Source organism: Cupressus sempervirens, chromosome 11 (assembly GCF_028749045.1).
Source record: "Cupressus sempervirens isolate cs-2001-9-10 chromosome 11, ASM2874904v1, whole genome shotgun sequence".
NCBI lineage: Eukaryota > Viridiplantae > Streptophyta > Pinopsida > Cupressales > Cupressaceae > Cupressus > Cupressus sempervirens.
Genome location: NC_143128.1, coordinates 710,520,200 through 710,536,091, shown reverse-complemented (window position 1 = coordinate 710,536,091; position 15,892 = coordinate 710,520,200).

Here is a 15,892-nt window from a genome sequence, read left to right as displayed (position 1 = left end):
TTAAGCAAAAGGGTGGAAAGGTGTTGATTTGTGATCTATGCATCTACGTTCTAATGAATGGTGTAAGAGCATAAGGCCCAAGCATGGTGTAAAGGATGGTTTGTAAGAATGCATGAAGTGTTTTACGGTTCTATAGGTAAAAGGAATGCATAGGAGCGAAAGTGAGATTTATTTGTATTTACATGTATACATTCCTTGGGCTCATAAAAACCATAAAGCCAGATTATAATAGTGATCATTTAAAGTGGGACCTATTGAGTTTTCAAATGGGCCCTGGTGCAAGTGAATCAAATGGTGACGCATCACAAACATCAAATGGGCCCAATCCGCATGGCAAACAACTTAAGTTCTTAATTTTTACATGTGCTAAAAATCAATGGTGATGTTATTTTCTATTTGTTTATGCTGCAATCTAGGTCATTGGTCAGTGAAAAGTGAAATTTTATCATTACACCTTTATGCTTGCAAGGTAAGCATATGAATGAAGAACTATTTTATCCTTTCTCCATGGTTATAAGTTAGGTTTAAGCATATGAGCGTAAAAGAAAATGTGAAGAAATGAAGACAAGGCTTTACGCTTCTATGAGAAAGGGGAAATGTAAGAGTGGGATGCCATCTATAAAAGCTTTTTGGTGTTACAAGGATAAGGTAACTCATGCAAATGTAAAGGAGGAATAAATAAAAGATAAGAGGCATTACGGTGCCACAGGTAAAGCCTAGATCGTATGACCGAAGGATGAATGTTTAAAGAGTTACGATGTCCTGGGTAATGAAGTGAGTGGAGCAACATTAAAGAAATTTTGAAGGTTTCTGTTGATACATGTGCATGTGAGAATAAAAGGTAAAGAGTAGATAGCAACAAGGGTTTTACACTCATAGAGAAATGTTTGACGTGTAAGAGCGAAGATGTCAATTGTGAAGGCTTGATATTCTACAGTGTAAAGGGTTGCATAAAGGCATAAAGGAAATTCCAATGTAGTGTTTAAAGGGGAAGTAATGCTTCTATGCTTGGATTGATCTGAAGTGTCACCAAAAGAATGTAAATGCTTGCCAAAGGTGTTTTTGGGGTTACAAAGATTGAAAGACCTTGACTCAATGTAAGAGCAAAAGACTAGAATTTGAAAAGAAAGTTATTGAAGTGTCATGCCAGTTCATAAAAAGACAAAATCACCATAGCCAATTAAAATAAAACATTGAATAGGACATCAAGATCAAATTTCACAGTTGATATCTCTTGCTATCAGCCTATGAAGGTGGTATTAAATTCTCGTGCATGTAGAATTAATTTGAAAGCTAGTGGACTGAATGATTAAAACATAAATATTTGATTTAATGTTCAAAATATTGCCACTCTGAAGAAATTGTGTTCTTGCTCTAAAAATTTTATTCAAGCATCCATAGCTTCATGATTTTTGTGTTGTTGTGCAATGATTCAAAGTATAATTTGAAGAAAAGATGGATGAAAAAGAAGTTGAAGAGGTTCCTAAAGAAGAGGTTGAGGTTGAAGACAAAGGGGATGATGTGGTAGAAGTCATACTAGAAGGGAAAAGAAAGAAGAGTATTGCCAAAACTGAGAAGAAATTGAGGGTTAGGAAACCCAATAAGCATGCTAAAGATTGGATAAAACTTCTTCCAGGGTTGTTGAATGCTATCTTAGCTAATGGCCACATCTTTAGAGACCCTTATTTCATGGCTAGGGATGCACAGTGCCCTAGAAGTGATGGTTTCAACTTTTTTTTATATTTTTACCAGAACAAAATAGAAAAAGTGCCAGTCTATAACCAATGGAATAGAAACATGGAAATGCTAATATTTCTAGAAGTATTTTTTGATGTAGACTTGTCGAAAGCATTAATAAATTCCTACAATCTAGTTACCAGGACATTTCAAAGGTACAATGGGAGTTTTTTGTGCACACTAGATAGAACTTCTTTTATAGAAGCTTTTGGATTAGAGGGATAGATGGATGTGCATATTGATCTTGAAGACTTGCATAGGAAATTTGGGAATAACAAGACCTACTTTGTAAACAATTTAATGTTTCCCCACATCCCTTATAATTTGAAAAAGGTAGGGATGATTCCAAGGAAAGTGGGGGATTTTTCGCCCTTAAGCAGATTCAAGAATTATTTCAAGAACATAGTATATGGGCTACAAAAAGTGTTGGGGAGTGATGGTGTAGAAGATTGTGTCTATGGTTCCCTATTCTTGATGGCATGTGATATATAGGACCCCTTCCATCATAAGGAGTATGACTATGTAGCCTTTATCATGGATAGCCTGAACAATTAGCTTTTCAGTGCAAAGAAGGGAGAAATGAAGAATTTCATGTTCCAGCATTAATCATTGCTAATGCACCTTATTCTGTATCACAACATTGGTTACATCAGCCTGGACTTCATTGATCAAACCTTTGATGAATTTGGTGAGTTACTTGTGCAACTATGGACTCGAATCTAGGATAAAAACTTTCATTATTCAAATGCACTTGTGTTTTTTAATTTATTCAGTTCTGTTATCATGAGGCAATTAGACCATACTTTCTTTAGGGCACCAAATTTTTTGAAGACTTTTCTTAGGCCCTCATTTTTAGATGAAAAAACTAAATTAGATCATAAAAAGGGAAGCATATTTTTATTCAAAGAGTGTACATTGATGAGAGTCTATGCATGCCCATAGCCTCCTCACCTCCTACCTAAATATTTACCCCCTAGATTGGCCATTATTGAATTCTTTTGGCAATTCTTATTGATGAATAAAGAAATGACCCCTCCTTCTCTACACAAGCCTACTTTTGTCTGTAGAACCTTTAAAGTGGGAGATTTTGAGATAGGAAAGAATGAATATGAGGAGTTGAGTGAGTACCTAGGCCAGTACAAATTTGCTACTGGGCCCTATAGGATGTATGACCCTGAAAACTACATTACCAATGAGGTCAAGGCCATTAGGGGATACATCCTACCTCCAAGCAAGCCAATCCATGTAGAGGACTTAATTGCCAACATAGTAGCAATAGGGGAGGCTAATGAACTATTAAGGAAATATGAAGAGATAAGGAAAGTAGAGGAGGCCTTGAAAAGGACCAACTCAGACTTGAAGGGATTTTATACAAAGGTTCCATACCCTAGTAACCTGAGAAAAATGGTGGATAACTTTGATGATATCATGTCACAAATGCCACATGAGCTAGAGGGATAGGAAGCCACTTTAAATAGAGAATCCGCTTAGCCAGATGTGCAGTTGGAGATTGAGTTGGAAGAGGAGCAACCATCAACTTCAGCTTGGGTGCAGAAAGGAAATAAAAGGAAAAAGACAATGCACATCTCAGAGAGGGTGGTAATGCTAGGAAATAGTGAGTATTTTGCTAATATTAGGAAAAATTTATTTACATCAAAGGGCTACAGAGGTAGGAAAAGCCTTTACTAATCTCCAAATTGCAACATCAAGATTGCATGATAGGCTTATTCAATCAAAAAATTTCATGGAAGATGATGATTTCATTAAATCATCAAAGTTTAAGAGTTTTCTTTACAAAATAAAACAAAATGAGCTCACATTGAGTCTCATGCCTAGAGAGGATCCAGAGAAGAACAAAGAATTAGTTGAAAAACTATTAGAATATGATCCTGAGAGTGAGACAATGACCTCTGCAAAAGGCAAAGAGTTGGTACATAGGAGTGTTATGATTCTAATACCACATTGGGATATTGAGAGGGCTTTTGTTCTAGACCAAATGAGAAGACAAGACAAGGCCATAAGTTATGAAGCCGCTAGTAGTGAAGGATTAAAGAGAGGGTCAGGATTTAACATAGACACAAAAACCCTAGTAGTGTGGAGTGTGGCCCTTGACACCAAAAAGGCCAAAATGATGGATATACATGAAACTGTACAAGGCAACACGATTGTGTGGAAATTGGAAAACACTACTGGGAAATAAATATCTAGCTTGGTCAAACACTTTGTTCTCGTGAATGAGGTAAAGGTGGATGAAATTGAGGATAAGCTAGCTATAGTGTACAATGAGTGTCTTGACATCATAAAATTGTATGAAGAAGAGCTCAAAATGAGCCATGTACAAAAACAGAGAATAGAAGAATTGGAGGGGAAAACTCAAAGCTTAGAAGAAAAAATAGCATCGCTCAAGGAGCAACTTAGGGCAGCAGCTGAGGTTAAACATGCACCCATGTAGGTGGAAGAAGAAAGGCATACTACAGAGGTAGAGGCCCAAATAGAGGAGATACCTATAGGGGTAACAGTGCCAATACCTATAGTAAGTGTGGAAATAGAGGCTCCTAAACTTGACAATGTTACTAACAAAAATGTTATGATGAATGTGTTAAGCCATAGAATAAGCACTTTGAAAAGAATATCTCAAGATGATTATAATGCATTCATAAGTCTACAATCTGCAGAGCTGGTATGCAAGGATGCAATTGGATGGCTTGAGTCAATTTTTCAACAATGGGGATCATATGTGCAATTATTTGATAGATTGATACCTTGTTAGCCAAAAAAATAGATCTCCTAGATAAAGTTATTGCTATAAAGGAGGGTATGGACAAGGTGAAAGATCTATTGCAATTTTTCATAGGGAAACTGGCAACCATGCAAAATAAAATGAAAGTATTAACAAGTGGTTTTCATTCTTTAATTCTTTCTATTCTTGATTCTGATAGCAAAGTGAGGGATTTTAGTGAATGGTCTAGTTCTTTTGACCATATTGTAGACTTGCCACAGGTGGCATCCATTTTTCAAGATGATATTGATGGGTGTGTTTTTAATGAACTTATTGATACCCTATTCAAGATTGAAATTGAAATGAATAGGTTTACTATTGAGGGGAAGGTGATTACTAATGCCAGATGGCAACAATCTATCAACGAATTAGTAACAACCAAGACTTGCAAATGGCCCACCAAAAGAGAAGTTATTGTCTGGGAAACAATCATAGAAATCAAAGCTTTACCAATAGGTAGCAGTTAGAGAATGTGATAAAGTTGTAGATTTTATGCTCCAACTGTCATTTGTAATTGTTTTTCTTTGTTTCTCTTCGAAAAAGGTGTCTATATATTTTGAAAAAATTTGTTATACTCATTATTGTAAAAGGACACCTATCAATCATAATTTCCCTTTGCTTGTTGCAGCTCATGTTATACAAATGAGTTTTCAAGGCATTGTGAGGGTCCAATTTTTTTTGTAAGTTTCCAGTTTTCAAGAAAGTACATTCGGTCCAGTCATATGTAGTTGTTTTGAGTTTATTTTTAGTCATGCAATTTTCTAAAGACAAATAAAAATGTAGAATCAATATGATTTTTTGGGTTCTTTGCTGAGTTTCTATTGGTTATTGTATTAGTCAGCAAAAAGGATAATACAAAGGGGTATTTACACCAGATCTATGTCACCATTTTTTGTCTCCTTTTCATGAGTTTATTAGTTTTGAGATCATTTGAATAATGTTCATTTGATTGAATGCATTTTGGATGGGGTGTACATTGGTTATATTATTGCTTATAATTCAATAGATTATGTAAATGCTTCAATAAATTAGTAGAATTCATGAGTTTATGAAGAGGATATCATGTAAGAATGGAAATAGGTGATTATAGCTGATAGATTCAATTACAAGTTAATTGAACAAGGTCTCCTACCCATAAGTGACTCTTTATGCCTGATGGATAAGGTACTAGTCTTATAAATTAGAGATGATTGAGAGTAAATTCCGCTTCTACATGTTAAAACTATTATAAATTCAAAATTGATGTAGGAGCATCCAAAGGTATAAGGGAAATCCTATGTCACCCAAAAAAATTTACTTAGACTTAGTTTCTGTTTCATGTGTTTTCATTTTTGGACACCTATTTGGGTCAAATAAAGGTTCCAACTCTCACAGTTCCACTATCAGTGTGCTAGAAAATCTCAAAAAAAATGGGAGCATATAATTGGGCCATCATTTTGGTAAACTAGGAGGTTTAAATTGGCTAGATGAATGTAATTTTAATTTAGAGCATTCCAGAAAAAGAATCAGGTCAAAAGGCCCCACGGTTTGAAATTTATTGCAGTTCTTTGTGTTTTGGAGACCTCCTAAGAATGCTTCAAAGTCAAGTTAGGGGCATTAAATGACCTTGAAAAGGGCCAAAAAATGGGGGACGAGTGAAGCTGGTCCATAGGGCTATATATCACTTTGAGAGCTTTTCAAAAATGTAAATGGTTTGTCAATTAGAGCTACGGTTCAAAAGTTATGCCTCTCGAAAGTTCGGTTACCATTTCTGGATTCTTCTAGATTTGCGCCAACTTCTAATGCAGCTTCTAGAGCCTTCTATTTGGTTGGTGGATGCCTACTAGCACCTTCTAGAATGTATTCCTAGTCCTTAACCCTCCAAGGTCTATTTAAGGATATTCCTAGCATTGTAAAAGGCAGTTCAGAGTGGAGTTTGAGAGGAGGTACTGAAAGGAGAAATTATCTCCAGATTTATGCTATTGTAAGCCCTTAGGGCATGTTTTGAAGTTTATTTTCTCTGTACTAAATGTACTAGCTTATTTTTCAGTTAATACAATTTCCCTTTTCTGTTGTGTCCATTCTGTTCTTTGGTTGTGTCACCATCAAGTGGTATCAGAGCTGGTTTTCTTGAGTGTGTAGACAGAGTGCCGACTGTGAGGAAGTTTGCACTAGGATTGTGTGGTCGTGGGTTTGAGTTAAGAAGATGCCTCCACAAAGAGAGCATGGAAAAAGGGCCAGAGCTATTAATCTTGAGGAGGTTAGAGCCCTCCAAAGGAAGGTACAAGCATTGTAGGAGGAGCTCCATAGAGGAGCAACTATGGTCGCAGGTGATGAAAGTGAAGATGACAACGAAGAAGATGAAATAGGACTAGAAGGGGAATTTGATGGGGAAGTTCTGAATCATGTAGAGGAAAGGCTTTTTAGGGCCATTACTAAGTTTGGGAAAAGACCCACAATTGAAGTGGGTCTAGTTTCAGGAAATCTGAAACCAGATGAGTTGATCGATTGGATCAATGAACTGGAAGAATACTTTGAGTATGAGGATATTAGGGACCCAGATAGGGTTAAGTTTGCAAAGGCCAAATTGAAAGGCCATGCCAAAATCTAGTGGCAAGAGGTTCAATTGGAAAGAAATAGAAGAGGAAAGAAGATCACAAGATGGGATCGCATGGTGGACAAATTGAAGAAGCAGTTCATTCCTGTAGACTATGAGCTTGATTTGTTTAAGAAGATGCATGGGTTAAAGCAAGTAGGAAGATCAATCCAAGAATATATAGAGGAATTTTACCAACTCTTTATTAGAGTGGGGCATGTAGAAGCAAATAAGGAGAAGGTTTCCCGTTATATTAGTGGGTTGCGACCTAGCATCTAGGAGGAATTAAGTCTGGTAAGAATGACCAGCATTAAAGAGGCATACACGTTTGCCCTACGAGTTGAAGAGAAACTGAATAAAAGGTTTGAAGGAAGACAAAGAGGGCGCAATCAAGGAGGAAGGGGAAGTGGTAGATCATCTAGAGGCCACAATGGAACCCAAAAGAAAAATGAAGATGTGGGTACTAGTAGGAACCAAAGGAATGAGGGTTTCAACCGCTTCCATGATCAAGACTTTGGAAATCAAAGAGGAAGAGGTAGAGGATGTGGACAAGGAAGAGGAGGCTTCTGTGCTACCTATTTTCATTGCAATGAAAAAGGTCATCACACTTTTGAATGCCCTCAACAACAAGGAAGGATAGATAGGAGAGCTAAGGGCCAAGCTAGGGTTGCTCATGTGGAGGAAGATGCACAATTATCACATTTAGAGGATGCAAAAAGAGGAGAGACCTTGGTAAATGAAAGAGTCCTACTAAGTGGTGAGATTGAACTAGGACAATGGAGGCGTTTGTTCCATACCAAATGCAAGTGTGAGGATAAATGTTGTGATGTGATCATTGATGGTGGTAGCATTGATAACTTGGTATCAGAAGAGATGGTCTCTAAGCTGAAGCTCAAGAGGGAGAAACATCCCCAACCCTCTCGAATTGCTTCGGTAAAAGATGATCATAAGGTCCTAGTAAGTGAACAATGTTTAGTGAAATTCAAAATTGGGAGTTACCATGATGAAGTTCTCTGTGATGTTATTTCGATGGATGTTTGCCATCTATTGTTGGGTAGACCATGTCAGTTTGATAGACATGCAGTACATGATGGACATGCAAACACATACTCTCTGACAAAGGATGGAGTTCACCACAAATTGAAGCCCATGAAAAAGGAAGGTGAAAAGGTATGTAGCAGTGCTAGGATTTGTCTTGTTGATGAAAGGAAGTTTTTAGATGGCATGAAACATTAGCATATGTGCTATGCTTTGATTCCTAGGAAAGATAAAGAAGGTAGTAGTGAAATACCACTTGAAGTTTCAAATTTACTAGGGGAGTTTGGAGATATTATCTCTAATAATGTTCCAGATGGATTGCTACCAGTAAGGCAAACCAGTCATCAGATAGATCTGATTCCAGGAGCTAGTTTGCCTAACAAGGCTACTCACAAGATGACTCCTACTGAAACATAGGAGCTAAATAGATAGGTTTAGGAGCTATTGAGGAAGGGCTTGATTCGAGAGAGCTTGATTCCATGTGTAGTACCTATATTACTCACACCAAAGAAGGATGGAGAGTGGAGGATGTGTATATATTCTCGAGCTATAAATAAGATAACCATCAAGTACCAATTTCCTTTGCCAAGGATGGATGATCTTATGGACTGCTTGAGTGGAGCTCAGTACTTCACAAAGATAGATCTTAAGAGTGGCTATCACTAGATATGGATTCGAGAAGGAGATGAGTGGAAAACAGACTTCAAGACCAAGGAGGGTCTTTATGAGTGGTTAGTCATGCCCTTTGGATTGACGAACACCCCAAGCACCTTCATGCAGCTCATGAATGAGGTACTTAAGAAGTTCTTGGGAAAATTTGTTATTGTTTATTTGGATGATATTTTAATTTTCAGAAAGACTTTGGAACAACATTTATTGCATATTTGTATTTTCCTTGAAAGGCTAAGGGAAGAGAAACTGTTAATTAATCTGAAGAAGTGTATCTTTGCAAAAAGGTAGTTAGTCTATTTGGAGTTTTTTATATCACCCAAAGGTCTCAAAATGGATCTGGAAAAGGTAAAAGCCATTTTGGAATGGCCTACTCCAAGGTTTTCTACTGAGATAAGATCATTTCATGGTCTGGTTAGTTTTTACATGAAGTTTATTAAGAATTTCAGTGGCATATGTGCACCCCTAACTGATACAATAAGAGGGGATAGAAAAGAGTTCAAATGGACTGCAGCAGCTGCGAGAAGTTTTGAATTGCTGAAGAAGAAGGTGATAGAATAGCCTGTGTTGGCACTTCCAGATTTTAGAAGGGTTTTCTAGGTGGATTGTGATGCCAGTGGCAATGCTATTGGGGCTATATTAAGCCAAGAAGGTAAGCCTATTGCATATTTTACTGAAAAATTGAATGATGCAAAGAAGTATTCTGTTTATGATCAAGAGTTCTATGCAATAGTTTAGGCCTTAAAGAAATGGAGGCATTATTTATTGCCAAAGTATCCTAATCTTATGCACCCAAGATGGCCTCAAAAGACGACAAGGGGAGAGAAGACTTGGATGATCTTGGGCTAAAAAACACGCTTGTTCTTTTACCAACTGACGCTTAAGTTTTCTGATCTAGACTTTGCAAGCACTCATGTTTAAGATACAATGTTTATTCCAACTTTGAAGCATCGAAAAAAATAAAATTGATCAAAGAATGTGAACAAGAAGAAGAGTTAGGGTCAACAAGAAGGTAAACCAGTACGCCTGGAGGCCCTCCACGTCAAGTATCGATTGATTTTTCTTTAAGGCATTCAAGATTGAGTGTGAGTTTATTTTAAGCCCAAAACAAAGGTGTGTGAGATTCGATTTCAAGTGCGCACCCGGAGGCCCTCCACGTCAAGATTTGTCCAATTTTTATGCCCAAATGAAGTGTGAGCGAGATTAATTCGCATTCAAGGAATTTTCTAACTTAGAAAAACCACTAAAAACCCAAGTGAGTGGAGTTTGATTTGCGTGGAGCACTTAACACCCTCTTAGGTGGACCCATCCCCATAGATGGCACTAAGATTGCAACCAATGGTTAAATTGATGGGTGATTAAAGAGGGTGAGTCCAAAGACAAACTCACTCAAAGAATTTTTATTTGTTTTTATAACTTAAAAGATTACAAAAATGTAGATTCTTTTTATGCTCCAAAAGATGATTATTTGATCTATGGAATTCAAGATTGGATTTGTTGTTTTAATCATGCATTCATTAAAAAAAAAACTTTGATTTTAATCCATGGCACTCAAGAGTGATTTTAGCAACATGCATTCAAAGACAAGTGATTAAACATTCAAGTTTTTTCCTTTGAGCATTCAAGATTGAGATTTTGTGTGTTGTTTTAAGAACTTTGAAGTGCTTTTTTTTAACCTTAGATCATTCAAGATTGTTTTTGGACTCAAAAGTGAAAATGACTCTTTGGACTTTGCTTTTCATTCAAGATTTTGTGTTCTAGTTTGCATGTTGTAAGCCCAAAAATGATATTCCTAGATTGTTTTGATGCATAAAAAACCTAAGAAACATTCAAGATTTTGCAACAAGACATTTGTTTGGAACAAATAACAAAGCTTTTTAGGACAATTTTGGAAACCATTTAGGACTCTTAGTTTTCATGAGATTTTTAAAAGAACTTTAACATATTTGCAAATGAGGTTCATTTTATCCTTGATTGATTCTTTGAGTTTGATTTAGATTTTAGTGTGCACTTAGTGTTGATTTTCAACCTTTTGAAATGGAAACTTGAAGTTCTTTTTAAATTCCCAAAAATGAAGTGTTCCTAACTTTGCATGAATGCATCTAAAACCTTGATGTTTCAAGGATGCAAATGATTAGATTGGTTTAGTTTCACTTGTTAAAAGATTTTTTCTTTTTTGCAAATTTTTAATTTTTTAATGGATTTAAGTATGATTTGGGGGTTCATTTTAAGCACTAAAAAGAAGTGTGTCTGATTTTAATTCCTTAAAAAAAAAATGGCCAAGACCTCCCACAAGAAGAAGAAGAAGAAGTAGATGGAATAAGAAGAATATAGACAAGAAAAGGAAGAAGAATTCCAAGTGCTTTGTCCACCTATAAGCTTGAAAAATCTGCAAATAATATGAGATAGACTATGAGTTCCTTTGTCTTCTTCATGCTCATGTGGACCTACAAAACCAATTTATACAATCCTACCAATCACAAAAATAAGAAAAATTACCCAAAATCAACAAATGACATACAAAACTTGACTAAAAAAGCTAATGAAGATGACCCATGCAGAGTCCCACCGGGTGTGCCAAAATGTATATGAGCAATGTTAGTATGCTAATAGAAACCAAATTTAAATAAAGCTTCTACAAACTAAACAAAATTCATAAAATTCAAGATAGACTAAGATGAGCTCTCAATTGAAAATATGAGCCATTAATGGGCTCTCTCAATGAGAAGCTCTCTTGTTGAGTGGCTTTATCTAAATGGATAGGATGTATGCTCAATATGCTTCCAAAGGCTTCAATGGATGATTGTGGATTTTTGGTGTGGATAGATGGCTTTAGTATGGATTTGGCTCTCAAAATAGCATTATAACTTTACTTCATGGATTGTGTTATTTTGCAAAGGGGAAGGATCCAATTTATAGGCAAGAGGCTTGAGGGATTGAGGGCTAAGATGCAAGGATGGGAAAAAGATCATGGAGGGCTTAGATTGCATGAGAGGAGAGCACATGGATTGTGCTTCCTTATAGCCAATCAAGGAGTGACACATTTCCCCCATCTCCTAACTCCATCTTGGGTGCCTATATCCCCAAGCACACTTCCACAAATCCTCCATCACGCCCGCATCTACCATCTATCCCCCATATGCTCTTTTCACACCCGTCCCAACATGTGCCAATGTTGCTCTTGCAAGCATCCCCATATCATGCTCCTTTCCAACCTTTTCATCCCTCCATCTCCTACCATCAATCCCATCTAATCCAATCTATTGCATAAATCACACATCCAGTGTACCAACAGCTAGCAACAAAATTGAACATTCCAACAACTAGTGAAAAATCCCAAAAAAGCTAAAATAGCTGAAGAAAGCCAAAATCATTCCAGCTAAGTCCAAAGTCAAAAAATCAAAAAAAGAAAAGAAAAATAAAGCATCCACTGGTGAAAACTTGGAAATTCAAGAACCTTGGACAAGTACCATGATGAAAACTTGGCAAACAAGCGTCATGCGTAATCCTGCCATCCCCAGCTTAGCCTATCACCCTCATGCTTTTGGTCATCTCTTGACATCCAACTCCATCTTCCAATCTATCCACCTATCCTCCACCCTCCATCTTCCATCTCACACCGTCCACTAATCTCCTGCAACTTCAGCCAATCATCCCAGCTATCATCCATCTCCCTAGCCCCTTCAGCTTTTTCCATCCTGGCTTCAATCCTATCACATCCATCATAAGACCTCCTTCTGCATGTTATCTTCTGATTGGGGGCACTATATTCCTTGGAGATCTTGTCTTTTCCATCCTCCCTTGTCATTGGTATCTAGCTCTAGGCTATCCTCATGCAAACCCAATGTCATCTCTTTATATCCATCATAATCCTAGCTATCGAACATCCTATCCATCCATCTCATCCTGCTCCTCTAGCTATCCCTTGTCACAAAATCTCTCCTCATCATTGGATGCATCCTACCAAATCCATATCTTTCACTATCACCCCACCCTTAGCTTTCACATCTTGCACAACATCTAACCATCCCGCTATCCTATCATCCTGAGCTTTTGCCTGCTTGTAACTATCTTGGTCAGCTTCAACTTGTAAATATCTTGGTTTGTTAGCTTGTACATCCTCTTTAGCTTAGTACCATTGTATCTATCTAGCTTTTGTGCCAGTTCCTCCTTGATCAGCATCTTGCACCCATCACACATCTTGGTTAGCTATTCCAATGCATTCTTTAGCTAGATTTCCTGTCACCAAAGTGTTATCTTTCTTAGTTCAGCTTGCTAGATGCATCACTCATCCAAATCCACCAGCTTAGGTGCTCTCCGATAGGTCCTTGCAAGATATAGCTTTCCTCATGTTTGATCTTGGTCCGTTAGTACCTCATCCTACCCATCTCGTTGGCAAACGGTTCTCTTTTGAATTTTCACTTTCTTTTGATTTGGACTCTTCCCTATTGGGTCTTGAAATATCTTTTCCAAGCAATCTCCTTGTTCCCTCCTCAAGGTTGCCACGATCTTCCATATCATGGTATACTGTGAATGGGGTAATCAGAGCGTAAGGTCTTGATTATGTCTTTTTCTTATTTTCTTTTTTGCTTGTGGGTTACCCAGTGTCATTTCCACACTGCTTCATCTGGGATTCATGTGTGATACTAGGGCAATCCTTGTGTGTTTGTTTTGAGTCAGTTCGTCAGTCCTCTGGATAGTTGGTGAAAAGGCCTTGATGTTCTTGGTAACCTTGGCAATTAACCAATAGTCCTATAGAAAATGTAGTGCTCAACTACATGGTGGTACTTCTCTTTGAAGTATCCCCCCCGCTCAAAAAGCTTCAATGGTTTTCCTTCATCTCCATTATCCCCCATCCATATCTAGCATCTGTCTCTCCTACCCCATCTTATGCATCAGTATCTCTTTGAATCACTCCTCACCTTAAGCTTTAGGGATCCACAATCCTAGTCTTAGGGATCCACCAATCCAAATCAATCCACCAAGCCTCATCTTTCGAGATCCACAATCCTAGTCCTAGGGATCTCCGAAACCCATCTTCCGCCAATCTGACTCTTTGAAATCCTGTTGCATCAACTTTATAATCCCCTCATCCATCTTCCTATCCTGGATTCTTTTTTATAGCGCTCCGCTCCTTCATCCTCTGCAATCCTTGAGATCTTAAGCTTGCTTCCTCTTGTGCCTCTGATTCTCCCTTTATCATTCTCCCATAGTAAGAGTTTGAGCTAACTAAACCTCTTCTCTTAATCCAATCTGATTCTCCTTGCTCATCCCAGATTCTTGTATTTTTCAAGAAGCCATCGAGCCTTGCTTTCTCTCCCCGCCGCCTTCTTGAGGGGGCATGTCACAGTCCATTCTCTCCTCTTCTGCTCTAGCCTTGGGCATCTTATTTTCTTATCTCTGATGCCATGCCACTTGCGGCATCACATCAAAGAGGGGCAAAATGTAGACACCTAAAAATCCTTTAAAAAATAAAGTATTTTTATTTTTTGAAAAAAGTCCCGATGACATCATCATTTATTAATTAATTAATTATTTAATTAATTAATTTATTTTTATGCCATTAAATCCCTTTATCTTAATTAAAAATATTTAATTAAGGAATCCCTCCCAAAAATGTTTAAATCTTATTTAAACATTATTTTCTTATTTATTAATTATTTAATTAATAAATTGACCAAAAATCTTAAAATAAATAAAAAATTTATTTTTTGCCCAAAACTTGGCCAATTTCCTTATGACCACTAACCTCTTCCAAAATTTTCTAACCCTTCTTTAATTTTGATTAAAGACTAATCCCATCATTTCCTACCCCTAATCCCAACTCAAAATATTTAATTAAGATTAAATATTAATCCTCATGTCTATTAAAAAAGTTTTAATAAATATCTCCTCAACCCAAACCCTTGAAATAAATAAAACTTTATTTATTTCCTAAAAATCTAATTTAACCTCATCCTTAGAAGTTCTAGACTCTTCTAGAAAGTCTTCATCCTCATCCTAGGAAATTCTAGACTATTCTAGAAAGTCTTTATCCTCATCCAAAGTCTAGACTCTTCTAGAAGATGTCTTTAAACCTAATCCTAATCCCCTCCTAACCTTGTCACATTCCCTAAACATGGGTTAAGACTTACTAACCCAAGCCAAAAGTTAACAAATATCTCCTCCTTCACCCACCCTCATTAATTGCCATCCACTTGCCTATCCCTAAGCTAATCCTAAACCATCCTAATCCATCCTCTAATCATTTGCACAAGCCTAAACAAGATTAAAACCTTCCTAATCAAGTCCAAGTTGAAATTACTCTCATTGCCCTCAAAATATCTCAACCATAAAACTTTATGAAGTCCACTAGGCCATAAATGACTCTTACAAGCCCTTTTATTGCTCTTACAAGTCATTATGAGGGTCTTTATGAAGATTTTATCCCTTGAGCCTCCTTTGTTGACTCATCCTTCCCTTTTCCTCCATCCTCTCACCATGTGACATGTGTCACTCCTTGATTGGCTATAAGGAAGCACAATCCATGTGCTCTCCTCTCATGCAATCTAAGCCCTCCATGAGCTTTTTCCCATCCTTGCATCTTAGCCCTCAATCCCTCAAGCCTCTTGCCTATAAATTGGATCCTTCCCCTTTTCAAAATAACACAATCCATGAAGTAAAGTTATAATGCTATTTTGAGAGCCAAATCCATACTAAAGCCATCTATCCACACCAAAAATCCACAATCATCCATTGAAGCCTTTGGAAGCATATTGAGCATACATCCTATCCATTTAGATAAAGCCACTCAACAAGAGAGCTTCTCATTGAGAGAGCCCATTAATGGCTCATATTTTCAATTGAGAGCTCATCTTAGTCTATCTTGAAGTTTATGAATTTAGTTTAGTTTGTAGAAGCTTTATTTAAATTTGGTTTCTATTAGCATACTAACATTTCTCATATACAGACATAAGTATGGATTTTGTTCTTGGATTACCAAGGACACAAAGGGGTAATGACTCAGTATTCGTGGTGGTTGATAGGTTCTCCAAAATGACACATTTCATTCCATGCCACAAAACTCATGATGCTGTCCATATTGCAGACTTATT